We start from the raw sequence: 26,440 nt of genomic DNA, 5'->3' as shown, positions 1-26,440 counted from the left end.
AGCAGCCCGGAGCCCGGAGTCATGCTTCAAGAAATGCGTGTGTGGTTTTATATAATCTCATATCATAACCCATTGAATCCATCTGCGCTATTTTCATATCCAGTTAAAAATTGTATACCTATAGTACAAGGAGATGTGAGACAAGCGATCAAACACTTTTGAAAAAGCGAACAAAGTGGCTCCTGGCTACTGAAACAAGGTATTAATTTAGAGCAACAACTAACATGACTGCGTCTCTTACGATAATTTGTGAAAGCCATGGAGATTATTACGGCTCAAGTCATTGAGGTGAAGACGACTCAAATTTGTGCGACTCTAGCAGCATACTGAAGTGAGCGAGAAGGACCTGAAGTTATTAGCAGAAAACAAACACAGTACTCATGCTGTCACGGCCATCTTTTTTTAGTACATATTGTTTACACAGAAGCGAAACACGTTGCATATGCGCAACAGGAAGAAATAAATAATATGCGCTCAACGTTTTATATCTGAAGAAGGCCCCGAGAGATGGCGTTACCAGAGAGCTAGCTGGACAACTAAGCTATTAGTTTTTCTACCACTATTGCTGGTTCCGGGAATGTGTTGTCAGAAAGACAGATTAGGTAGAATTGCATTATTGACCGCTGGCTATTTTAGGAGCTCCGGACGTGGAATGAAAAAAATCATGCGGGGCTCGATTACCGACGCAATCAATTCTCGCTAGCGACGAGACTTGAATATCGCATCGGACTCCCGAACAGTTTTGGTAAATAACTGCTTTTTTTGACGAGAGAGTACCTTTGTCGGCGTCGGAAACCGGCACCTCCTGGATCGCCGGGACGAGGGCTAAACGCTGAAAAAGAGAGGGAAAGGAAACACATTAGTCTGCCAGCTTATATCATGAAACGCAAAAGACTACGGTGATTACTGCAAACATGTAACTTTCTTCATGTTATATAATACTGACCTGAACAAAACGAAAGGATCCTTGCCAGCGCATCTTGAACGATGCCGGTTGGCATTCAGCAGCGCACTGCCCTTTCGATCGGTAATCTTTGCGTCAGCCGCCGTTTGGATTGCACAGCCTTCAAGCGTCCCCCGGCCAATGACCTGACGCCGAGGTTGTTTCGAGCAGCGGCCTTACTTCCGTGTAGCGAAGCGCGATTTTACTCTATAGTTATACCTCGTACCGACCATGCTCCGATCATGGTGACGAATAACGCAGTCTTTATTCTACAGTTATTACACTCCTCGATCAGGGGCCGATCGAGAATTAATAGCGTTTGTCATAGGACGCAAGTATGGTGGCCGCTGTTTCACCTGGCCGCATTGCCATGTCATTGGCCGTACTACGTTAGGCGCTTGTGTGTGCCGTCCAAACAAAAAGCGGCTGGCGAAAGGTTACCGATCGACAAGGTAGTGCGCTGGCCAAGAGCGAGCATGCCACCATGTAAGATAGTTGAATCAATTGCACTCGGCCAGTCTCCACATCAGCAGTGATTCACGCGCAGTTCGACATGATTCACGACTGGTTTGCAGGGATCTCTTAGCTGTGGTCGTAATAGAACGATTCCTTCTATGTGCATCGATACAGTTTAAGCAGTGTCGAATTCAGAGCCGTAGTAGAAATTATGTTTGCGTTCAACTATATATATTTTTTATTTCATTAAATGAGGCTTACCATATGGCTCTACTGTGATCAAGCTATTTTTTTTTTGTTTGGTTTATGGGTTTAACTGCATAAAGTTGCTCAGATTATGACAGACCCAGTAGTGGAGAGCTCCGGATAATTTCGATCATTTGAGTTTCTTTAATATACCATCTCTTTGAACGTCATGCAAACGCTTTGCGTTTCGCCCCCGTCGAAAAACGGCCACCACAGCCAGGTTCGAAGCCGGGTCAGCCGTTTCTGTTGTTAGGCGCCCTAACCACGGACAGATTGATTTATAGGCGCGGTAACTGTATCACTTGTTTTCTGTGGACACCTCACCCGCGCCGAAAGGAAAGGGAAAAAGGTGGGAGTGAAGGTGAAAAGAGAGAAAGAGGAGCCGTAGTGGAGGGCTGCGGAGTAATTTCGACCACCTGGGTCGATGTCAGCGCACGTTTAAGATCCCCAGGTGGTCGAAATTACTTAGTCACCATAGCGCGGCCCTTGTTAGTTGTGCATTGTAGTTATAACTGAAAAAGTGATGCAATGATGTGATCTAAACGTGCCTTCAAGTTAACGTTAATCCACGTCGGTCACCATTTATTGTAGGCAAACTTAGACGCAGCGAAGATGAAGCGTACTTAGTTTCATAACGCCTTTTTTTTAATCACGTCATAAATAAAGTGATCATCGTCCTTTAACACCTTGTGCATTCTGTTATTCCGAGAGAGAGAGCGAGAGAAAGAAGGAGAGAAAGGGAGCGCCTTATGGTCGTTGGCATGACACGAATTTACGCATGAAGTATGAAGTCAAGAAAATCTGCCAAGTGTAACTTGATAAAAGCGGCCAACGCTAAACGTTTGAGCGCTGCAGCCTGAAGAGCTTTGAAATACTGTCATTCGTACAACCTGTATTTGTTGCTGCATGCAAGGCGCAGGCCTGCAACAAAGAAGGGAATCGTGAGGGTTGCGCGTGAACTTAGTCGCTGCAACTTCGCCTGGTTCCCTCTCCTGCTCCTTCCACGGCGCTGGTTCAGGACGCACTGTCCCTACAGTTGTCAGTTGCCTTCTCTCCCGCAACAGCCCGTGGCAGTATTATGGCGCTCATAAACAGGAGAATGAGAGATAACTCTTGCAAGAACGAAAATTAGCTTAAGAGAGAACCGGATTATAAAAAGTAAGATTTCGTTACCTATAGACCAACACCGTGTTTATGACCAAAGGGGGCGCTCGCGGCGCCGCAGCAGACTAGGGGTGAAAAATAGGGTTAGCGTCCATAGGAATACATGGAATCGGAATATTCCAAAGCAGTTTTCTCATTTTACGAGGCACCTGTGATTCTTTTGTTCGGTACAAATCAACTATGAACATCCTAGAACAGATCGTCAAAATATGAAATCTCATTGCCGAGGCGAAGTATTTTTAAAATACCGCGAAACATTTGAGGTGCGAGGTGGGAAGGCGACCCGTAGAAATACTTGTAAACACAACTTACCGGAACATTTTTCTCATTTCGCAGAGCATCAGATGTGGTGACCGGTCATTAAACGTTGATTAGCGTGTTCAAGAAGTGTGTGACAAAGTATGGTGCATCATTACGGAGGTAGTCTACTTTTTAAACTCCCAGAATAACCTGTGTTATGAATCCAGACACCGCCAAAAGGCAAACTGGGTGTAGCGAATCGCGCAGTTTTGCTTACAGTCTGATATGCTGCCGCATAGGGTAAATAAGCTTGATAATACTGTCGACGCTCCAGAGATACGTCCTAGACAGAATTATATTTAAAAAGCAGTTGTAAAACGCCCTACGACAATATGGGCCGAACGAGATTTGCGCATTGCAGCAGAAACACAGATCAGCTGGCGATACCCACCGCGACCGCCTGCAGCTCCGGAGCGTCTGCCAGCGACAGCGCCGGTGGTTCATGATCGTCTGCAACTGTGCGCGGTCTGTTTATCGTGCTGTGAATGATCCCGCAAGTCGTCAGACTTGCATTACTTGCAAGAGAATGTAGTGTGTCATGCAACATGACGTCGAGCGTCGTACAAGACTTTCACCAAAAAATGAGACGGGTTCAACGCTGCTGAACAGAGCAAAATGTTGCGGTAATTGTGTTTACATGTATTTCTATGGGTCGCCCTTTCAACTCGCACCCCCCATACATTTCGCGGTGCTTTAAAAATACTTGGAATCGGTAATGCGTTTTCATGCTTTCACGATCTGTTCTAGGATGTTCATGGTTGCTCTGTGCTAAATAACGACCGTTTCGCGGAGTTTTAAAAATAATTGGCCTCAGTAATGAGATTTTATACTTTCACGACGTGTTCTAGGATGTTCATGGTTGCTCTGTGCTAAATGACGACATCATATGTGCCATGTAAAATGAAAAAACTGCTTAGAAATCTTTCGGTTCCATGTATTTCTATGGGCGCTAACACTACTTTTCCCCCCCAGTGGGCCCAGTCTGGCGACAGAAGCGCCACCGCATCGTGCTTACGTCACAGATCGGTGTTGGTCTATATACAAAGTGGTTATATCGACTTTCCTTTCGTGCTTTATTTGGCACATAAAATTGCTTGCGAAGAATAGGAAAGACATGGTAAAAAAAATCAGTCATCCCCCCCCCCCTCTCCCCAACAGAAAAAGAGAAGAGTATTTCAGAAACACCTATCACGTGAAATATTGAGAAACCTTCGGCGCGTCGTTCCTTTTGACCACACAATGTGTATATACTGCTACACGTAATGTGTGCGACAGAAAAATAGATTGCTGGCTGCCGGTATGTCAGGCTATTTCCCCATACTTGCAGTTGTGCAATATAAGTCATATGCATTGACGGATGAAAATGTCGCGCCGCCATGCCTCGAATACCGGCCGCTCAGCGGATGTGTAAAGGTAGAGCGAAAGTACAGATACGCTTACCACCAGAGACTAAGAATATTGCCCGATCTTTCTTGGTTATTTTTGCGGTTCTATTCACTCACGCACGCACGCACGCACGCACGCACACACACACACACACACACACACACACACACACACACACACACACACACACACACACACACACACACACACACACACACACACACACACACACACACACACACACACACACACACACACACACACACACACACACACACACACACACACACACACACACACACACACACACACACACACACAAACACACACGCACAAAAGAACATCGGATCGGATTTGAACCCGTCCGGTATCGATAGCCGAGCGCCTTAACCACACAGTCACCGCAACCTAATTATCGTTAATATTTTGCCTTTATAAAAGTGAGTCATCGCAGCGGATGATTTGGCTAGATATTACCAGATATAAGTAGGGTAAAAATACGCTATTTGACACGGTGGCGTCGAGATGGCACCATAAGTAGCATTAAACCCGAGGCCTCTGTAATAGCGCACCGTTACACCGGACATGGCCGAGAAGGCCAGAGTTGAACCTCCGCCATTTGATGCGGTTGCTTCCAGATGGCGCCACATGCGCAGCTGAAACAGCAGTGCACCAGGTCCATAGCCACAGAGTATTTGCATCAGCTTGGTAAGTATCGTTAAGAAAAAAGCAGTTACGTCGAGTTAAAACAAAGACTGCTTTCGCATCATGATCGGCTTACCAATCATTTTAATCGCTGCAACGTTTTCTCCGCTTTTCGCTCATCGTGAAGAAATAATTGAAACGCAGGTGGTAACTGCCTAGCTAGATAGCGTGACGTCAATCCTAAACTAGCTGCGTTAACGAGAAAACCTTCGGAACTATACAACTTCCCTGACATTTAGATAAACTGCAAACTTTCTGCAGTCAATTCCAACGCTGCCATTTTTTAAGCTAACGCGACAAGCCCTTCATTGTCACTGACGTTAACCTACGCCGAAATAGAATGAACTCGGGAAGGAAAAGGAACCAGATACAAGACAGCTCTCTCAAACTTGAAGCAGACAGAACGAGGGGGTAACAGGAGCCCGAAGAATTAAAGGGGCTGCCACCGAGGAAAAGCGGGCGGCGACAAATGGGCAGACGTGGCGACGACCTAATTTGTCGGAATTCCGGTCCCCGCATTGGGAAACGCTCGCGCCCTCCGCTTAACGAGCCTGGTGGGTGTCATGGTTGGCCGATCCCTCGGCTTTCGGGCTAATTAAACGCGCCGAAAGGCGCCTCTTCCCCGCGACACGAAACGGAGATCTTCGCTGCCAGCGCTAGCCCTAAGACGAGGAGACCCAGAGTAGAAGGCGACGAAACGAACGCTGGCCAAAAGAAGAGACTCCGCAGCAGCACGTACGTTCATGGTAGTGGTAACGAAAAGCGGCCGCTTAAATGCTGCTAACTCCTCACACTTCGTCGGTACTGCTTCAGTAGCTCAAAAAGAAGTGCTTGAAACCAAGGCCCTTTAAAAAGCAGCGACCAAACTTATGGCCTTTGGCATGTGGTCTGGACAAACCGAAGCTTCACGAAGGCTGTGAGGCACGGCGTGGCGGATGGCTAAGAATTGATCTTTGCTATGCACTTGCTGTTCTTTAATGCACATCGTGAAGCGCACTGCAGCTTCTGTATTTCGCTTCTGTTGAAATGCGGCTGCTGTAGCTGTGATTCAACCCTGTGGCGCTGTGCCAAGCTGCTAAGCGTCGTAACGCTGAGCCAGCGTTGTGGGTTTAACGATCTCTGGTACTACAAAACATGGCATCGTAGTGTATTCCACCATGTACACCGCGTTATACACTTCGTTTTCTTTGTTTTTTTTTTTTTTTAGCGGGGCACTGCTTTGTAGTATTTGCGCCTTTGAGAAGTGCTCCCGAGTGACTTCGACCACCTGCTTCCTTGGCCTTATTTAACACAGATAAGGTGGGTTAAAGGTAGATTGAGGTTGATTGCATGTGTATTGCGTTATATTCAGTGGTAATATGGTGGCTTTCAATGGAATACGGTAGACGGGGTTCGATTACGGTGGAATAAAAATGGATCTTTGCGGATTAGTTTGGTTTAATTCAAATGATTCTAGTTGGCGGTCGATAAATAGCGGATGGAATAAATATTCGGCAGGGACGCTTAATAGTAGTTAAGCAAAGGTATACGAAAGCATTTCATACCTGCGGGTGAAACATTTCCGAGTAACGTCCTTGAAATACATTTGAGTTCTGCTATGCTTAACGCGGCACGTTGAAGCCATAGTCGCCGAACCCTTTGTTCGAAAGTATGCAAATAAAAGTACGTACATAACTCGTTGGTTTGAAAGCCTGTCGCGCTCTTAACTCCAGTTTGACTAGCACATAATGAATTACGATAGGCATAGAATCGACTGAAATGGCGGTTGGGTTTGGATGCGTTGCAGATGCTTGGCTTAAAGTGTGCGTCATACAGCCGCTTAATGATGTCACCCTATTCTTCCGGCCATCGCAGGGGTCTTTATCGCCACCTCGCCAGCATTTCCTCGTAATGGGACAAGTGCAGGCTTAGCAAGGGCCCTCAAGTGCCCGTGGTAATATTTTCGTTTCTCTCTCATCAGAACACTCTTGATCGGCCTGTAGCGAACCCACGTCCTCAGTCTCAACCTCTGAACACGCTAGAATTGCCACATTTAAGAAAGGTAAAGACGCATCAACTGTCTTCCTTCTCTACTCACACCTCAGCTTTACCATCAGGAGAGGCAGGGAAGAGGGATTGAAGCCAGGACAGGAGATATGAGCTAGAATAAGGGGTCTGTGTAAATTTAGACAACTGCAGGAGATCATTAACATGCAATGACAGGGCGCCTTGCATTTCGACTTCATCGAACCGCGGCTGCGGGCAACCGCTATTACTACTGCAAGGAAGATGGTTATGACGAAAGCAAATGTGGCAGTGAGAGCATTTATGTACGCTCATTTTCTAAACTGCACTGGCGTATTGCTGAACAATTGCAGCAGCTGCTGCTCGGTTGCGCGCACACCAGAACCGGGGGATGAGGAAGGGATGAGAACATTGAGAAATTAGGACGACGCTTAAGCATCGCCTTGAGAGTAGACGCGACAGCTTGAGCACTTATCGCCTCACTTCTAATATTCCTGCCTAAGTATCTTGCCTCCGCTTCAACCGTCTAGCTGCCCAGCGTCCTTATCACCTTCTCGCTTCTCGGTGCAACCACGGAAAGGCACATCCTCAAACGGAGTCCCTCACACGTATCTGGTGCAGTGTTAGACGACGATTCCGTACAAGTATGAGTCACAGATTCTATCAAACACGTTAAAATTGAGTGACACTCAGACAAGATTATTCATCTAAACCATCCTGGTTTCATTCACTACCCATCAATCACAACTATCTAATCAATCACTCAATCAATCACACTATCAACCACCCCAATCAATCAGCCAGTGTTAGATATATCATATACACTTCATACAAGGCGCCTGTCATTTCTGTGCAAGCTTTACGACTCGTCTTTGCGAAGGCACCACCTGTGTTACCAAAGACGTGCCAGGCATTGAGCTGCAGTAGCCGCCACGTCCCTGCAGCCGGCGCCAGCCAAATATTTCACCGGCAGTTTTTTTACTTGTCCTTGAAAGCTGCCCTTCAAACTGCGGTACAGCGACGGCTTTCGGAGCAGTGAACACAGTGCGCGTCCTGTACTATCGGGAGGCAGAAAGGAATACAGGTGTATGGTTGTACCTCTACGCTATGCCTGTGCAGTGCCCAACCCATTTTTGACTCCACCCATCTGTGCTACAATATTTGCACTTCCTGTATGAGGAACATGCGCAGCGCAAACAAAAAGGAGTGCTTAACACGACCCCTAATACATAGGGCTGGCTATGTTATCGCGCTAGCTAAAATTTTGAATAAAAGGAAGGGGATAGAGCTTGGCAACTGGTTGCGAGTACTGTATACATTTTTAATGGCTCGTCCTAATCGCTAATCAGGACAATGACGTAGTTCGTAAATACCGCCTTGTTGGCCAACTACAGAAGCGTAACTTCCACAGCCTAGTGAGTAGCTTTCCTGGATTGCCGATCACGTGTCAAAAGCTCTAATACAGCCCAAAGACAGGATTTTTTAAAGTAAACTCAAATTTGTTTTTGTAAACCGGGTGTTGCGGTGTGTTTGAAATTCCCTCATGAGTCTATGTGGCTACGACAGAAGCTCCTTGAAGTTGTCGCGTTAAAACTCGCTATTTTGCGAAAGAAGCGGCGTAGCAAGAGACGAGGTATACGGAAGTTTGGTTTCGTTTGGTTTGGTTTAGTGGGGTTTGATGTCCCAAATCGACTCAGGCTATGAGAGACACCGCAATTGAGGACTGCGGAAATTCCCGCTACTCGGATTCTTTAACGTGCACTGTCATCACACAGCACACGGGCGCCTTGATTTTCGCCTCCATTGAAAAGAGGCCGCCGAGGCCGTGATTCGATCCCGCAGCCTTGGGAACAGTCGTAGAGCGCCGTAAACACTGCGCACACCCCGGCGGGGGTATGCGGAAGTTGGGAGCATATATCAGCTGAGTAGCATGGCTCCAACTTGGCGAGGTTCTTGCTGCATCCACCTTGTAAAGTTCCCAGTTTGATACTCTAGATTTAATTTCTTCACTCATGCCAGCATTCTCTTCAAGAAACACTGCCACAGAGTGTTGTATTGTGAATTTTTTTCCTGCTCAATGTCGCCGGCATGCAGATTTACCCCTGTTCCTGATGCAATTTTGGTCAACTAGGTTTATCTCGAAAGATTGTAACCGATCGCAACTGCTCCAACATCGTGCGAGATTGCATTAGTTGCGTTTGTGCCTTATGTCGAATCTTCATTGTCCGCTCTGAACAGCGTGCGGCCGAGAGAAGCAATAATTCTGTTCGTCGATTCATTTGGGGCTGATAAGCATTGGCTTCATTGCCACATTAGTCTCATCGTCTGCTGTCCATGACGATGTCGTCGCTATGTGGATATGTTGTAAACTACTAGAAAATCTGTATCTGAATCACACTTGCATTTTAGCGATAAAGGCGGCCTGTGAATATTTTGGGGAAATTTCACATAAACCCAACAAAACGATGTTCAAAATTAGAAATTCAAGCGCTCTTAAGGGTATGATTCTATGGCGGCCTGAGGTTCTCATTATTTACTCACGTGCTGATAAACACACAGCCGCAATTTACCACTTAACGCGCAAGGCCATATGACAACAGTATATATAAACCTTTACTTGTTCGCAAGCCCCTCAAGCGTGCCTTGCGTTGCTAGGCAGGTACAATCACTGCCTTACAAACTAAAGTTTGTGGGTTACAGTTCTGCCTAAAGCCTGTATGTTTTCTTCACGAGAGATACATTATTTAATTCTGTTAAATCCTTTGAGGCATGCGGCGCCCTTCAATTTGTATTGCACATTATATTACAATCGCATCCACTCTTGCGTGACGTAATCATTCGTGTCAAAAATTGAAGAGTGTCTCAAATTATTTCACGAGGGCATGTTGCTGTGACGTCATGGTACCTTCCCCTAATCAGACTTTTTCGCTGAATGCCATCTAAACCGATGCCGGCCCTTCAGCCGGAAGGGACAAATAACGGAGACGCATGCACTTAACACCTTTGATTGAACTGAACCAAGTAAAAATGTGCCCTTGGTCATATTGAGAATGCAGAGCACAAAGCAAAACATGTTTTTTTCAGGCTGGGAAGAAATAATGACTGCCACACAGGTTTTCATATCCACGTATTTCGGCCTGCAGCCGAGGAGCTTTGATCAGACCCGGCGGCACTGCGCCGGCACATAAACACTGGAGCTTGAAGAGTCCAGAAAAGCGTGAACTACATGTGAGGTACGCGGCTTTCAGGAAGCGAGCTGACACAGCTTCCTTTATTTTTTATTCAGCGAAACATTTTTGCCGGCTACGAATGAAGGAAGAAGCGAAACCAGACGGCACGCATCGAAGCGGTTAAGCCAAGAGCTGAGTCCGAGTCTCTTGTTTGTTCGCGATACGCTGGTCACAGCAGCGCCAGGGGCGTTGTAAACAGAGCAAAGCGGCAGCGACTAGCGTTGGAGGTCAGCGAGGATAGTAAGAAAGAGAGAGAAAGGAAGCAGAAGAAACGGGCAAGAAACTCGCAGAAGATTCCAATCAATACGTCGCGTTTTATTCATATTTGTTGCTCTTTCGTCGGGTATCATTCAAGGCAAACCTCTAGAACGTCAGGCAAAAAGCATCAGAACAAATTTTGTTCGCGTTCTTTCTTAACGGTAGTGTTAGTATAACTATAAATGTCTCTGCTTCTGTGACTATGTATGCTCAGAAGCTATTTCGTCTCAGAAGTCGCTCGAACAGCACTAAAAGACACCTGGATATATGGAGGAAAAAACGTTTTAATATTTAGCCGAAAATAAAGGCAAAAAAAAAAAAGGAAAGGGATCACATGCCGCCCACTACTCAAATTCCCGAGAGTAAAAACTAGCTTAGCATTTCATGTTTTTAAAAAGGAGGTCCAATACATAAGAAGCGGCATAATCAATTTATAGTCAACCTAACTTAAAAAGATGCAGCTTCGAAAAAGAAAAAGCTGTTCATATAAATTGTCATGCCGACGTTTACAGAGCAAAGGCTGCACTTCTTGCGCGCTAGAGCACTGAATGATGCGGCCAAACCATTACTCCATATCTTTGTCCTTATATGCTGTAGCAATTCGATGACTCGGCTCTCTTTTTGTTGCAAAAGCAACACTGCGACAGCCAAAGCGAAACCTCGGGTGGCCGCAGCTACGTCGTGAAGAGGCGAAGCAACGAGAAATAAAAAAGAAGAAGACGAAGAAAAAGAGGCGACAAAGAAGATGGCGACGAAGAAGACGAAGAAGACAAAGAAGGACAAGAAGACGAAGAAGAAAAATGAGGTGATTAAGAAGACAAAGAAGAAGGCGACGAAGAAGACAAAGAAGACGAAGAAGAAGACAAAGAAGGACAAGAAGGCGAAGAAGAGAAAGAAGGTGATTCAGAAGACAAAGAAGAAGGTGAAGAAGACGAAAAGGAAGAACACCGCTCGGTCACCCGCAGATAATTATTACGCTCCACATTCGGTTCAGCAGCGTTGAACCCTTCTAATTTTTTTCTTCTTTGTTGTATGCTGAACTTTAGCACTCGATTTTGGTGCCTAGGTCGCGGCGTAGTGCTTACAAGAGCACGGCCAGCTATAAACAAATGATAATCCCACGTAGTGGACGGTACTTCAAGAATACTGCACGTTTCATGTTTGAAAGTGAAGAGAAAACGCTCTTGTGAGAAGCGTGGCGTCGGGAACCACTGACAGGACTATGCTCGGCCGCTCGATATCCGACCTGCTTTCCGCCGTCTTCTGGTGCGCAAGTCCGCGGGACGCGACAGGTCAATACGATCGGGCGTCACGCAAATAGCAACTGACGATACGAACTCGGTGTCTGGAGTGTACACATGCGCGTTTGCCGTGCGCTTTTGACAACAACCTGGAGGCCGGAAATCGTTCCCTTGACCGTGAAATCTCCTTGGAGCTTGCAGTCGTTGGTGCGTTAGTTTGGTAACTGCCGACTGACTAAGGAAACCGTCAGCGTGGTGCCTGCGAGAGGCATTGTAAGAAGGATAAAACTGAACTTTAAGCTCTTTACATGGTATTATTATAGTGCCGTAAGTAATGTACGAAGGAGATTTAACCTTCAGGGTTTTTCGTATTACTTTAATGAATTAAGAGGGCATACAAAAGTGCGTCTGCGCTGTACGTGCTTCGCACTTAGAGTACGTCGACGCTCATGATGGTCGTCTTTTTCTAACGACAAATAGCTGAGGTTTCCTTTGAGAGAAAAGTTTAAGTAATATTTGTTCTTACCTTTTCACGTAGGACGTTGCACGTAGTGACGTCACTAAAAAATGCGTCGTCAAATGGTGAAATCGAACGTTCGTTCCATTGAGCAGTACGATATGTCAACGAGCGTGCAGATTTTGAAATGACCTCATAAGAAACTTTCAACGCTAGCGCGGACATATTCTTAAGGCGAACTTAACCCCAACCTCCCCTCCCCTCGAAGTTTCTTTCTCTCCTTTCTTTAGCCAGGTTTTATTACAACCTTGGCTTGTTTAGGTAAAACCTAAAAAAAAAAAAACTTAAAAAAGATTGTGTGACCGATTACCGCTGTTTGAATGGACTTCTCAGAAAAAGGCGCTAGCATTTTCTTACATTTTCCATGCTCTTTCAAGATAGAGGGAAATTTGTATTCCCTATTCTCTCAGTAGAAGGCTACATTATATCATATAAAGGATCAAATGATTACGGCAGGGAAAAATGTATTATCCATAACAAAAGCGTCAACTTGCACTTCAATATCAACCTTCCTAATTAATTTCCTGGATGGTCACTCATGCTGAATGCGTGATTGCAATATCGCGTGGCTGAAATATCTCTCGCATGAAACCTTTACGTTTGTTTTCTTTGGAATAGAAATTTTGCTATGAAAAATGATTGCTATCTCGTGCGCCCCTTACGGATTTAAGGGATTGCTTCGTTTAAGCTGTTCCAATACGAACAGCGTCCGGACTGTGCCCATTTAGAGAGATGATACGCTTCTACTGGCTGTCACATTTGTGTTACTCGAGAGATCGACGTGTCGCATTAGTTTGCAGAACTATAGTCTTAAGATAGGCTTGTTATTTCGAACGCTACGAGCATTCGTCCTCCAGATCGCAGAATACAAAAAGATTGGACTCTATTGCCTAGGAATTACAGCGGTTATTATTAAACGGTGATGCAGTAAATAAGTTCAAATCTGTTGCACTTAGACTGCACAAAAAATAATACCAGGTTCTCTCTCCTAAAGCACTAAAATTCGTGTTTCAATCAGTACGAAGTAATTGTACATAATTTTTGTTTAAAAGCAGATGAATGGTTTGGTTTGGTTTGATTATGGGGTTTAACGTCCCAAAGCGACTCAGGCTATGAGAGACGCCGTAGTGGAGGACTCCGGAAATTTCGACCACCTGGGGTTCTTTAACGTGCGCTGACATCACACAGCACACAGGCGCCTGTATGGATCATGTCATTTAGCTAGAGAGTTTTTAGTTCCCATTTAACTAATGCTTACAGCTACGCCTTTTGCAGATGTTCAAAAAAAAAAAAAAAAAAAGGAACGTTGTCGTTGCAACAGCCCGGAGAGCCACAAAAAACTCTAGATGTTAACTATTGCCCTGTAAGACTTGTACTCTAGAAACAGATGAAGCAAAATGTTTTTGAGGACCAAGCGATAACAGTTTAGCTCTGAAATGCAGCGAAAGTGCTCTTAATAAGCAGGCCCAAGCAACGATTTCCGGAACCTTGAGGTACCTGGTTAGGTCGCGTGTGCTCAATAATAATACCATGTCACCAGTAACAGCACCAAACGTGATCTAATTCAGCACCGAAATAGATCCGACAAAAATGACCTGATCTATTTATTCTTCAGGCTCTTGCGTTTCTCCTAAGTCTATGAAAATGTGATAGACTAGTTTGTTTGCTGCAGCCAGCATTGAAATACGGCGATAGTGTAGATGCTCCACTGGATCCTTTGTGTAAGCTTTACACCGTCGCTAGGTTTTTGTATGCTTTAAGGAAATGCATTGATAAGGCATGCTTTCGTACATGAGCAGAAAAATAATTAGTGAATAAGTAGTCGTTCCCTTTTAAATAAAAATCGGAAAGCCTTATAGGAGTGATAGGAAAATTCGGCCATACGAAGCATTATTTTCAACGCATAGTAACAGATTGCTCATTTCCGAATAGCGATATATTCTTCTATGGTAGTCTTTATTTTCCTACTTTCCGCCTTGCTTGAGAGTGATACTCCAGAAATTCTGGACACATGCATTTTTCAACAAGAAGTTGTATGTATAAACGATTTTCTTTATGTTGGCCGTAAAACTCTACTTTCATAATATACTCTAAGACCTCACAAAGTTTATATACTTTTGGCAACTTTGATTCTGCTATTGTAAAAAAAAAAATAATAATATTCATTGGGTTTTCAAGAACGTCTTAAATATACTGGGTGCCGGCGAACTACAAGCCTTGCAAGAAATATTTTGCTGAACATTTTGTTTGACTAAGATTCGCAACATTTTCATAACGGTATCTTTATTACAATGCGACGCAGTTGGATCACATTGCAATTTAAAACCAGAAAGCTACGCTTCTTTGCAGCGTTGGGCTTACGCATACGTGACCATTACTTGTCTGACTTCTCTGTATATTTAGCAACTAATATCGAAAGAGAAAAAATTCTGGAGTCCCAAAGGATTCCGTGTCAGTACGCTGATTATCATTCGTGGTCGACGCTTCTTCCCCTCGTAAAATTTGAGCGAAAAACTGCTGCGTGTGCTCACGGTGACTATTTCTGTTGGCCGTAAAAATAATTTGGATGCACCAAAAGTTCGGAATTTCGACTGGGATTTAGATGGTTCAACGCCTCTCGGAACACGGTAGCCAGTCGCCCAGAACTCCATAGATTTCCAGAGCTTCATCTTTGCCACAGAGCATTAATTTATAGAAAAGTATTTTTTGTACGTTTTTCAAGAGCGACTATTTTTTGCTTAAAATTGAAATGAATGAATGAATGAATGAATGAATGAATGAATGAATGAATGCAATTTCGGGTGCACAAGGTTTGAAGCTGTGCTGAACGAATAAGAGAAACTAACTTTCTCTTGAGGGGGAGACATAGCGGTGCAAATAGCAAAAGGCACAAGTAATTCTGTGGAACCTGTCGGAGAGACAGTGCATTGAGGCGAGAAGGGTTTTGAAGGAGACTTCACCTTGTTTTATAAGATGAAAAAAAAAATATTTTCACGCCTGTAAAAAAAAAAAAAAAAAAGTGATCACCTTTATGCCTAAAAGCGCCGTGTTCATGCTCACGCATGTTCGCGGCGTTGATACACATGAGCCATAAATACGCATCATACGAGTTAATGCAAACATTTCGAACATTGGGGAAAAGAAGAAATTCCCGTCGCAGTATCAACAGTCTTAATGTACTGAGCGACTTAACCCCTGAAAATATACTGAAAAAAAAAAAAATCCTCGACGAAGGATTAGCTCTTTATTCTTCACTCCCGCTCGCATTGTTTTTTTTTTTTTTAATTATTAAACGTGCAAATAGCTTTGAAAGGCGCAACTATGGTCCATAATTGCTCAATTGACACCACCAGCAATATGGCATACCTCATATATAACCCTAATCAATTCGCAGAGCACGTGCTGGTGGACAAATGAAAATCCCTAAATTTTTATCGTGTGCAAACTCTCTAGAGGTACGACCCCTCAAAGCGAATAGGCGTCTGTTGAAGCGCCATGCAGCGCTGTGTGCTTAGGACTATAGGTGTTTCTGCACATATACAACACATCCGTGAAAAGGCAGCAAGCTCCGGAAAGAGAGTGAAACGAGGAAAGAAAAAAACATAAAAAAAAAATAGATTCTACACGGGGAGGGTCGAATCTCATCTGCGCGCTCATTCAAAAGGTCGGCTTTGACCCGCCAACCGACTCGATGCGACGGGAATTTCTCTGGAGAAACCGGGTCACATCCAAAGCCTTGTGCAGGCATTGTGAGAGGTAAATCCGGGAAAGAAGACAAGAGTACTCCCAAAAAGCCTATTCCCTCTTTAAAAAAAAAAAAGAGAAAAGCCAGGTTTTATATAACGTTATTTAAAACTCGGTTCTCCCATTCCAGCAAGGCGGGCTTTTCTTCTCGGAACCGGGCGCGCGGGCGACGCACGGAGCTGATTTGAAAGGAGGGACGATGTCACCGGCATCCGAGATCCAGCGCTCTTTTGTGCCCGCTGCTTCGCTACGATCCGCGGAGCGGAAACTCGTCAAAAGAAGTTCTTGTCGAAAAACAACCTTATTCTTGGGCGCTGCGCTCGACGAGTTGTTTTGCAAAATGGTTCCAGGAAGGAGTCATGCTGATAAGAACGTAACAAAAAGAGGAAAGTCTCTTTGTCACTGCGTTATCAAGGATTTAGCCTGATGTTCCGACTGTCGCTCTCTCAGTTCTCTGGTGTCGTCAGTGGTAGATCCAGCGTCAAAGTAAAGAAGTCTGTTCTAATACCTTGTAAAAAAGCAAGGAGGAGGTTTAGCTTGAAACAAGGTCTAGCACTCATTTAGCTTTGCTTTCCCACCTCTTAGGGCGTTTAACTGAGGCTTCTTTTGTTTAACTTCTACAACTTCTTTTCTCACAACATTGTCGTCATTACAATCACCACTATAAGGAGGAGCAAAGCGAGGTCAAAGTGGCTGGTTCGGCGCGCTTTATTAAGACGAGGACATCCGAAGCATAGCGTAGCATACTGGCGCCCAAATGCGTTAAGAGAAGAAAAATAAAAAATTGCTCAGTTGTGTTAGCGAGCAGGTTATAATGGAACTGCTGGAGTGGAGGCTACCTATGCCGGCGTACGCGTGGAGGTGAAGCCTAGTCGAGCGTGGCGGCCAAGCGTACCTTCGCTTATGCAAACTACAAGCTCATGGAGCATGGCCACAATATGTACGGTCATTCAGTGCGTATTGGCAAGTAAGATGATAGCTGAACAAAAATAGCAGCAGTATACTACACACAGCAAATTATAGTTATTTTTATACATTATTCGTTCATACGCATGGGCTACTATTCAGATCTGAGTTGCAAATAGAATTTTCTAAAGTCCCAGCTAATCAAATGCAAATCGCAAGCATATTTGTGAATTCTACAGTGTTGGAAGCCCCGCAGGTGTTCCTAACTTTTTGGTGTTCCACATCAAGCCTTCAATCATAGCCTGAGCCTCTGCTGCAAATTAAACCCTATAAATCAGCCAACCAATAACTTATTTCTCTTCTTCTCTGCTGGCCAGAATTGCTTACAATACGTTGATTTGTTGCGTGGCCTGCTGTAGAGTACCAGTCTTGGTACTGCAGGCTGAGGGAACTGGTTTTGCAAGAGCGAAAAAAGAAAAGAAGTCAGTTATGCTTAGCTTAAGGCTCTTACGCAACAGCGTTATTTGGTGGACGAGAGGTCGTGTGCCAGGTCTTGATCCTAGAATTGGAGGTTTGACTCCAGCAATTGATCAACCAATCTTTATTTTCGCTGAAATTGATTGGCCCTGGCGTCACGCCCATTTCTACCGATCACGTTTTCCTCGACACAGCGCCGACACCACATTTTCCGCCGATAGGGATGTTTAACGCAGTCTTGTTAAAACATTCTCTGAAAAATATGACTACCTGGGCCGACTAAAATTTATTCCTTACTACACTACTATAATTCATTATAAATATAATTAATATAATTTATTATTGACTATATAATTATCCACGCCGCGTTTACCAGCAGACAGCAGCAATAACAGGGACTTGACGTAACCTGAGTCAATGTTTAACAGTGATATCATTGAAACTGAAATAGGATGTAAATACACTAGTCTCATAACCCGAACTTCAATTTTGCTCATAGCCAGCGGCTCCACGTTCAGAGATTGAAGATTTGTCCAGCTACTTATATTTTCCACTTTTTTACACTAAAATGTCTGCGTGGGACCCAGGAGCATGAGAATGAATATTATTGAGCTGTAGGGAATTCCATCAATGTCAACCGAAAAAAAACGGAACCATGAATTTTCAGCGTTCTGCAATTTAAGAAGTTTTAGTAATTACGAAACCTACTAAATATCTTCTTTAGACACTCCCCCTGTTTTGATTGCTACATCAAATTGTGAGGCGGCGAGAATGAGATTCCGTTTGGTGCTATTTCCGAACAAAACCCTTCAAAGCGTGCGGGATCGACGCGTCGCAAAGAGACGCTCAATATCTAGGCTTACAGAGCTTACATAAGAAGAAACAAAAATATTTTAGCGCGAAGCTAAAAAAATTAGACACTGAACACACGGCGGAAAGGGAGGTAAATTTGAAATAGCTTTCCTGTGAAGTCTGCAATATGGGAAAAGCGAATACCGAGCTTCAGTCTGAAATGGGACGACACGAGGAAACGACTGCCCTTTTTTCCTCAAAAACGGAGTAGGTAGTATGCCGGAAACTCTGAAGGACAGAACCCGGCAGTTATTAACGTTCGCTGAGCAAGCCGGCTCGATGGCCATGAATTATTAACTGGCTCCATTAGAGGCGCAGAGAAAAGGAGAGCTGAAGAATATGGGAAAGAAAAGAAAAAAAACGGAAAGCGGTCTCGAACATTTAAGCACGGGGCATTAGAAAGGAAATCTGCTAAACAAATATGCATAGTCAAAGGACAGTATATCCTTAAAAGAGCTTAGGTCTCTATATAAAAAAAGGGGGCCGGCGTACAACGAGAGAGGCGCGAAAGAAGATGAGCCAGGAAATGATAGCTTCCTCTCTACAAAAAGGGAGTCTGGGCGTGGTACTCGCTTCACCTTTTTTCCCTACGCTCGATGAGGCGCGGGAAGATGGTGGTGGAGATAGGAGGGAGTGTAGCTATTTGCATAATTGAAAAACGAAGGCGCGCGCACGTGCCGCGTGTGACGTAAACGCGGTGCCTCGCTACGCTTCGGACACCCGCTGTTACGCGGGGAGAGAATTACGGGTCTCGGGGGAGAGAAGTAGCGGTGATGGCGGTGGTTCCACGGGTTGCTGGTTCCTCACGCGACCAACCACTCGTGGCTAAAAGGTTTGCGAAGAACAAGAGCAAGATGGGAAAAAAGGGCAAGGGGATTAGGACCAAGCCCAAATAGCAGGCATGCGCGTTTTCTGGACGAGTTCTTGGAGTTGGTGTATTGCTTATAGCAGCTGTGCCACCTAAGCCTCTTAACCTGATGATTAAAAAGATATGTAATAATATGATACTGCTTCGATTGTAAAGGTCTTGCGGAATGACTATAAAGGCTCGGTAGTTGATGAGGCTGGTTTACTTTAAACTTGAAGAGTAGAAAGGTAGAAGAGATATCAATAACAATTCCACTTCTGGAATCTGGCTAGGAACACGAAGAGGGTTTGTGATTTGGTCTTTAATTGTTTCAAATACCCTCCTCAGTTAAACACTAATATATAAGACAACTCTTATTTGACGATGTGCAGAATAAAAAAAAAAAGCAACATACCGGTTCAGCCGTTTCCTAAGTTTAACTGCCGAGCAAGTTTATCGGCTCTTCTAATGACATTGCCGACCGGTTATCAATTCAGAATTGTCTGACAGACTTGCAGTAGCACGCAAAGGGATGCCTGTAAAAGCTCGCAGAAATGTCTGAAATCGCTTGACATGTGTCATCTTGCTATCACCACATTACAATTTTAGTACATTAACACTAGATCTTTCACTCAGCCATTTAGTCTCTTTGCGACGTCTTATGTCTCCTGGCTGGTGCTGCAACGACGCTCGTTTGACAGCCGTATGTCTGCGTCGACAATCTGAGTAACGTCATAAGAACACATGTAAATGCAGCAATGGCAGCATTTGGCAACTTTAGCAGCACTTTTGGGATAGGAATTGAACGCACCGGAACCATCGGACCCATATGGGGTCCGCTGCTTCTTTAAGTCCCGCTGGCGAATTCATTTCGCTTAGGTAAAACGGAGTTTTACATCTAAATATGATGTTCCTTCACACAATGGGTTAAGCACTATGCTAAAGAGCATGCGTGACCCAGAATCAACATAAAAATTGAATTTGTAGCGCACCTGATTCGCTCAACCATGCCAGATCGCGCATTATTATTTTGGGAATTTTTGCCTTCTGGTAGCCTTTAATGGCACTCTTCACGACGATGTTACAAAAAAACTGATAACAATATCCCACAAAGCCTGCTGTCATAAGGTTGCCCTTTCTTCTCTTTTGTGCGTGAACGGCTCACGTGTCATCATCCTGTAGCTTCTTGACTATCCATTTTCGAACTGTCCGTTCTGTCGCGACTGCCCTGGTGCATAGGCAAGCTTAAAACACGGACCTTCATCTATCCTGCTACACATCCACTTTATCTGGAGATAAAGCTGCTATTGGTCACAGAAGCGAAAGAGCTTAGTCTGCTCCCTTCATGAAAACGATAGTCTGTCTATCCTCTTTTCTTATACTGGCCATGTATCCTTCTGCATATGGCGAAAAAAAAAAAGCTTTCACCGAAGCCACTAAATAAATTCTCATAATAATCATCCTCAACAAACTCATCAGCCTGAACACAGCTACTGCAGGACAAATTTACCTTCCCTATCACTCCAATTAATCCGGCCCTGTGGCAGCTGCATCCATTTGATCCCTGCAAACTTCCTGATCTGCCCATCATTGTCCCAGTATTCGTGCAACTTACCAAGTTGCGCAAGATTAGTGGCGATTGGCGTAGTGCACAACCACTCCCCCCCCCCCCCCCCCCCCCCCCCGCCCTCACCACCACGCCTTAAAAGATGCGTACATCAGTAAGCACGTTTTTTTTTTTTTTTTTCATTTTATCCAATCTTGCATTCCACAGTGGACAAACCGTGGAGGAAACCGAAGGGCTGCCCCTCCGTGAACGTATCACTTTAGATATGAGGAAACAGCTGAATATGAGCTCCATTTCTTTACCACTCCTTCCCCGAAGGTTTTCAGGCAAGCAGCCGAAATTAAACAGTTAGGGGCAATTGCGCATGAATGGCGCTTTAATCTCGAATAACGGGTGATAAAGCCTATATGTTCTAGGGGCAAACAAATTTATATTATGCGCTTCATACACGCAGGTCATAGGGCCGCCAATTAAAGTTTCTTTTCCTCTTTAGTCTTGCACATACTTTCCGCCTATGCTGACTTTGTTGACAAGTTGTTAAATCTGATTTTCATGCTATGACTTTAGGACGTAATAATTTATTTCGCTTTAATTGCTATGAACTTAAAGGTTTAAATGTTAACCAATAGTTATTAGTGAGCACACAAGGAAGCTGATCTCCTACTTTTTTCGTTTGGAGAGCAGTTACATGTGACTGCAAGACTCCTAGATTGTTAGAGACCAGGTAAATGCAGCTGTATATTAAGAAATGATTACCGGGAGATATGCAGGTGTTCCCATATCCGCTGATCGCGCTTTCAAACCAGAGCGTGTAGGGACCCTGGCAATGTCACTTGCGCAATATATTTGTGATTTTTCTACCGCACTACTTCCATCCATTCTGACAACATACCACAATGCCGCTGCATTAACGAAACGGTGTGCCACAAGACGAATATCGACCCATGTGGAGGATTTCATAAGGCCTTCGTAAGTTTCCGAGCTTTTGGCTTGGGCTTCATGAACGCGAGAAATTATCAGGGAAGTCGGGAACATAAGCTGCTTAGTGGCAGCGCCACGCAATGTCAGCAAATAAGCGAACACGAAGAAGGAGCCAGGAAAAAAAAAAAAAAGATGAGAAGAGTGTAGTAAGATCGCGAATAGACCACGCCTTGGCGCACGCGACTGCCAGCGGTTTGGGAGCGCAGTCGTGCTGCATCGCATTTTGTTTTTGTCTTTCATTTTCAGAAACTTTCGCACTTTTCTTTCCTGCCCTCCCGCTGTGGAGAAAAAAAAAAACAACAAGCGAGAAAGAAGAAGGAGGCCCGGGGTTCGTTGTGCGAAAATGCCGTCAACGGCGCGGCCGCAATACGCCTCGCGTCAAACGCACCAGCAAGAAGACGGCGTCGACGACGCCTGATCTCCGATGCAGCGCCTGCATCCCGTCGAGCTTTTGTTTACCGCGTCATCAAAGACATACGTCCCCGCCGTTCGCCACCTAAAATAAAAATAAGAAACCGAGGAAGCGAAGAAGGCGACCAGAAACGAGCCGCCCGGTTAAGAAGCGCGCTCGACAGGGAGGAACTTGGAGAAGAATGAGTCGGCGACACAAGGCGCTGGGCCGGAAATCAAAACAAAAGAAGCAAAAAAAGAAGATAAGATAGAAGAGGACAACAAGCTTCAAGCCATGAACCCCCCCTCTTCTAAGGGCGGTAATATAGGAAGTCGAGGAGGCAAAAAGTCGATAGGTAAATAGGGGGCCTCGAAGCCGAAGTGTCGTCGCTTGCGGCCGGGGAGCTCCAAGCTGCGCGGCGGCTGTATAGTATACCCAACGCAGCGACAGAACCCAGAGAATAAACGACTTTTCGACGCCTCGCGTGCTCCAAAAAGGCTCTGAAGACGACGACCGCCGGCTCCTGCGGCTGAGTGCTCGGCGAAATGAAAACTTAGTGGGGTATAACGATAGGCTGCAGCCTATACGTATCAGCGAATGAGCGAGGAAAGAAAAATAAGAAGGCATGTGAACAGCGGTAAGAGAAGGCGCAAAAAGCGCCTAACCAGAGCGCTGGTCTCTCGGTGATGTGCGAGGTAAGAGTTCGTAATTTGCCAAGGCAGTTCTCGTTGAATGCTTGGCGAAGCGTCCTTTCTGATATGTCCGTCATGTTATTCTCGTGGATACTTTCACATTAATAGCTCGCTCCTATATCTTTCCTGGTACCTTCATTTTATTTTGAGCGGAGCGTGCGTTTTCGGCGAAATTAGATAGCTCTTTCTAATAAGTTGTTTTCGTTCATAGTAGTCACCTTCCTATACTCAGTAATGGTTTTAGTTGGCAACCGGCTGCGATATACATAGCCGTTTTAGTTAACATCACCCGTTTTCAATGCTGAGCCAGTGGATTTCCGCATTCAATAAAATGACAACCGATCAGCGTCTCACAGTGCTCAGGTGGCGATAAACACGCGATAAATCCGGAGTCTTTCCGCGTAGACTGCGCAGCATTTGAGGCGCATTCTTTCTCGCCAATCATGTTGCTTGGAACGAGCACGTCAGTTGTTCCTTTTCTCGTTGTTCTTCTAACCATTCCATCGGAACTGAGGAACAAGTGTAACTGCTTAGGCGGAATGACTACTTGTGCGTTGAAGGCAAGTTTTTCTTCCGTTTTCGACAAATGTAGCGACACGAAGAAACGGTAGGTGTTACCAGATCTCAAACCCGTTTCTATAAATGCGTAAATATATTTCTCACAGCCTAAGCCTCCAACATACTTTCGGGATAGATATTCCTCCCTTCGTGACGTTCCAAATGTTCAAATCACTTGTTTTTATCCCTCAGCAGTGCCAGTGTACGTCCTGCGACTCTCTCATCAGTTTTCCCCAGCCAGCTTTAACCGGCCTCCCTTCTTCAGTCCCGTGCCGGAATTTAGGGACAAAAAGGTCATTCCACAAAATGCGAAGCCTTCTTTCGTGGTGGCAATAAAGCAAGCATAGGAACAAAATGCACAAAGCAATTCACTCGGGGGAGACGCACCTTTAGGGTGCACTTTTGTTTTCCTGGCCGAAGAATACGACTGAAGCTCCGCCACACCATGTTGAGCTTTTTTCATTCTTCCACACTGCTCACCGAAAAACAAACACTAACGAAAGATGAAAAATGCCATATGTATGATTGCTTTACTGCTAGCGTCTGGAAACTCAGTCTAGCCCGAAGATTTAGCAACTTTTCTTCCTCAGCTTTTTTATTCAATTTTCTCTCTCTCTTCCTCTAGAGTTTTCAGAAGCGCGTGTCGTTTTTGCAAACTTTTAAATCCCGTCTTTGAAGTGCGCTTTTCGATCGTTGCCCCCAGGTGAGATATCTCCACCGCGCGGATTTTCCTTGTGTTGTGAGTTTCCTTAAGCCCTTGCATTCGGTGCGACAGCTGCTGCCTCAGAGCCCTTGAGTTTATATTTGTCTGTCCTTAAATGGGCAAGACTGCTTCCTATACTAATCTTCCATGGTACTTGCAATTCACGTTCTTGCCTTCTGAAAACATCTCTTCATCTGGATTCTCGTGGCTCAAAAGACGTCTATAAGAAGATTTGTCTGATTAGCTATTCCAATACCGTTATGTTTCTACTTCACAGTTCGCGCAAATCTATTGCAGTTACACAAAACAGGTTATTACTGGAAGTTTGTTTTACCAATAAGACGGGTCACGGTTCGTGAGTTCTGTTCTTGTTGGGTAATGAGATTTATAAAAAGAGGGAAATAATATAGCAAAACTTCGAACCACTTTAGTTAAGATACTAATCATGGCTCTTGTCAAGAAGGATGTTGCAAGAAGTGCTAATAAGCGATGGAGCAATACTGGCACGTGAAATGAAAAAAAAAAAAAAAAAACACTAAAGAAAGTGCAGCGCTAACGCCGTATATTTAATTTCTCCTGCAGAAGAAAAAAATAAATGAGACCCTAATTTCTCTTTTCGTTCCCCTTGAGGCGCAACTTTAAATTACGATTTTCTCCCTAGACAAGCAAGATGCAATGCGAACACAACACACGAAATGGTTTTAGTTTCTTGGCGTGATGTCAGCCGAAAACCAAATGGCCGGGTAGTGGGGCTGTTGATAATCTCAGTACGTATTCGCATGTACAACCGTGCGTTACCTAACAGGTGGCGCAATTATTTGACCCAATAAACTGATCGTCATGCTCTATTTTGTGAATATAGATGAGCGCTGTTGATGTGACTGTCACTACACCTACTTCGTACAGCGTTTATAATATAAAATCCGCTAAATAAGGAGACATTCAAACGGCAGTATCACCTTTAGAATAAATTAAAGTGCAATACACACGCATTAACAACAACTCAGGTCAGAAATTCTAACACATATTGCCATATTGTTTACAGCTTTTTTGTTTGCTTACTAGGCAATTCTGGGGATCCCTAAGACCTCAAGCCACACAAAAAAACGTGATGCTGCCTAGGAAATAACATTAATGCGCTAAAAATAGTTTACCTTGATTAACAATATGAGAGAGAAGTGGAGACGACGACTAAATTTCACTTTATAATCGCATGACTAAACGCGTACTGCTGCGTCTCACCTGTCGCGGACTGCACGTGATCTTGAATCCTATTTATGTACTAGTGTCCCGAAAATAAAAGGGATCACAGGCCAGTGTAAAAATAGCTCTTCTTCTTTCAGGCCGCTGTTGAGACGAACATCGTGAGTGTCATACTGAACATCCGGATGACGCACAAGCACCCAAGCTCTAAGCATGCGTATCCGCTTGCAGGGCGCACCGCGAAATGAGAATATGTTCGTCCTTGTGTTCCGTTTTATTTTGAGGGCGCCAGTATATAGAAGTTGGTGCTAGCCAAATGAACTTCTTCCGCTAGCTGACCGCAAAACTGACCCCTCTTCTGGGTTTCAAAAGCCCCCCCCCCCCCCCCCCTTCGCATCTTTTCTCATCTGAGCTAAAAGAACTGTTCGTGATAGCGCCGAATGCTAGCTCACTGTCGTGATGCAACTTAGAAGCAACGAGAAGGCCTAGCTTGGCCTGAATAAAGAGCCAGGTAGCCAGAGCTTCTCCCAAAGCTTTAACCAGAGGGCCGCAGAGAGTTATTACAGAACAATGCCATAAATAGCCGAAATGAATTCTTTCCCTAAGTGCAGCTGCGATGGAGAAACTAACGGCAATGTTGCTCAAGCCTAGAACTACGTGTAGCTTATGACATCAACATTAATGCCGCTATTTCTAAGAGACTAATGGGCACGTCGCCCCTTCCTGCCCATTCTGTGCTCACATCATTCTTGAAACTTATTATGCGATGTAGTAAGAAGAGAGAGTATAAAGAAACTTTGCCGCCTGATTTGTCGCATTTTGCTTGTAAAATACAGCCTTCCTGGCATGCAAGTAAGCCGCCAGATCAGGTCACGTGAGCACGCAAAACAAGAGAGGCGTAAACAGGATATATACGAGGAGTTAGGCTCTCTGCTCTCAGAAATCAGGAAAGCGAGGCGTATATGGTAAAAATATGAGCCGATTTGAAATCAATATAGCAATTCCAAAAATTGTGCAGATGGACCGAGGAACGAATTGCCTTCTGCCAGCGGCCTCAGCCAAACGTAGG

General features: G+C 44.7%; 1 long non-coding RNA gene across 2 annotated transcripts in view; it reads right to left on the bottom strand.

Annotated features, from left to right (window-relative positions):
* The window catches only part of LOC146208332 (uncharacterized), a 674,483-nt gene that overhangs the window by 62,586 nt on the left and 585,457 nt on the right, over window positions 1–26,440 (bottom strand). For both annotated transcript variants that reach the window (XR_014704761.1, XR_014704764.1), the window contains one exon: window positions 778–832. This is a non-coding gene — a long non-coding RNA (uncharacterized LOC146208332). The remainder of the gene's footprint in view (window positions 1–777; window positions 833–26,440) is intronic.

This window comes from Amblyomma maculatum, chromosome 1 (assembly GCF_055883805.1).
Source record: "Amblyomma maculatum isolate TAMU_Amacu chromosome 1, ASM5588380v1, whole genome shotgun sequence".
Taxonomy (NCBI): Eukaryota; Metazoa; Arthropoda; class Arachnida; order Ixodida; family Ixodidae; genus Amblyomma; species Amblyomma maculatum.
Note: the sequence above shows the minus strand (reverse complement) of the source record. Positions and strands in the feature narration are given on the sequence as shown.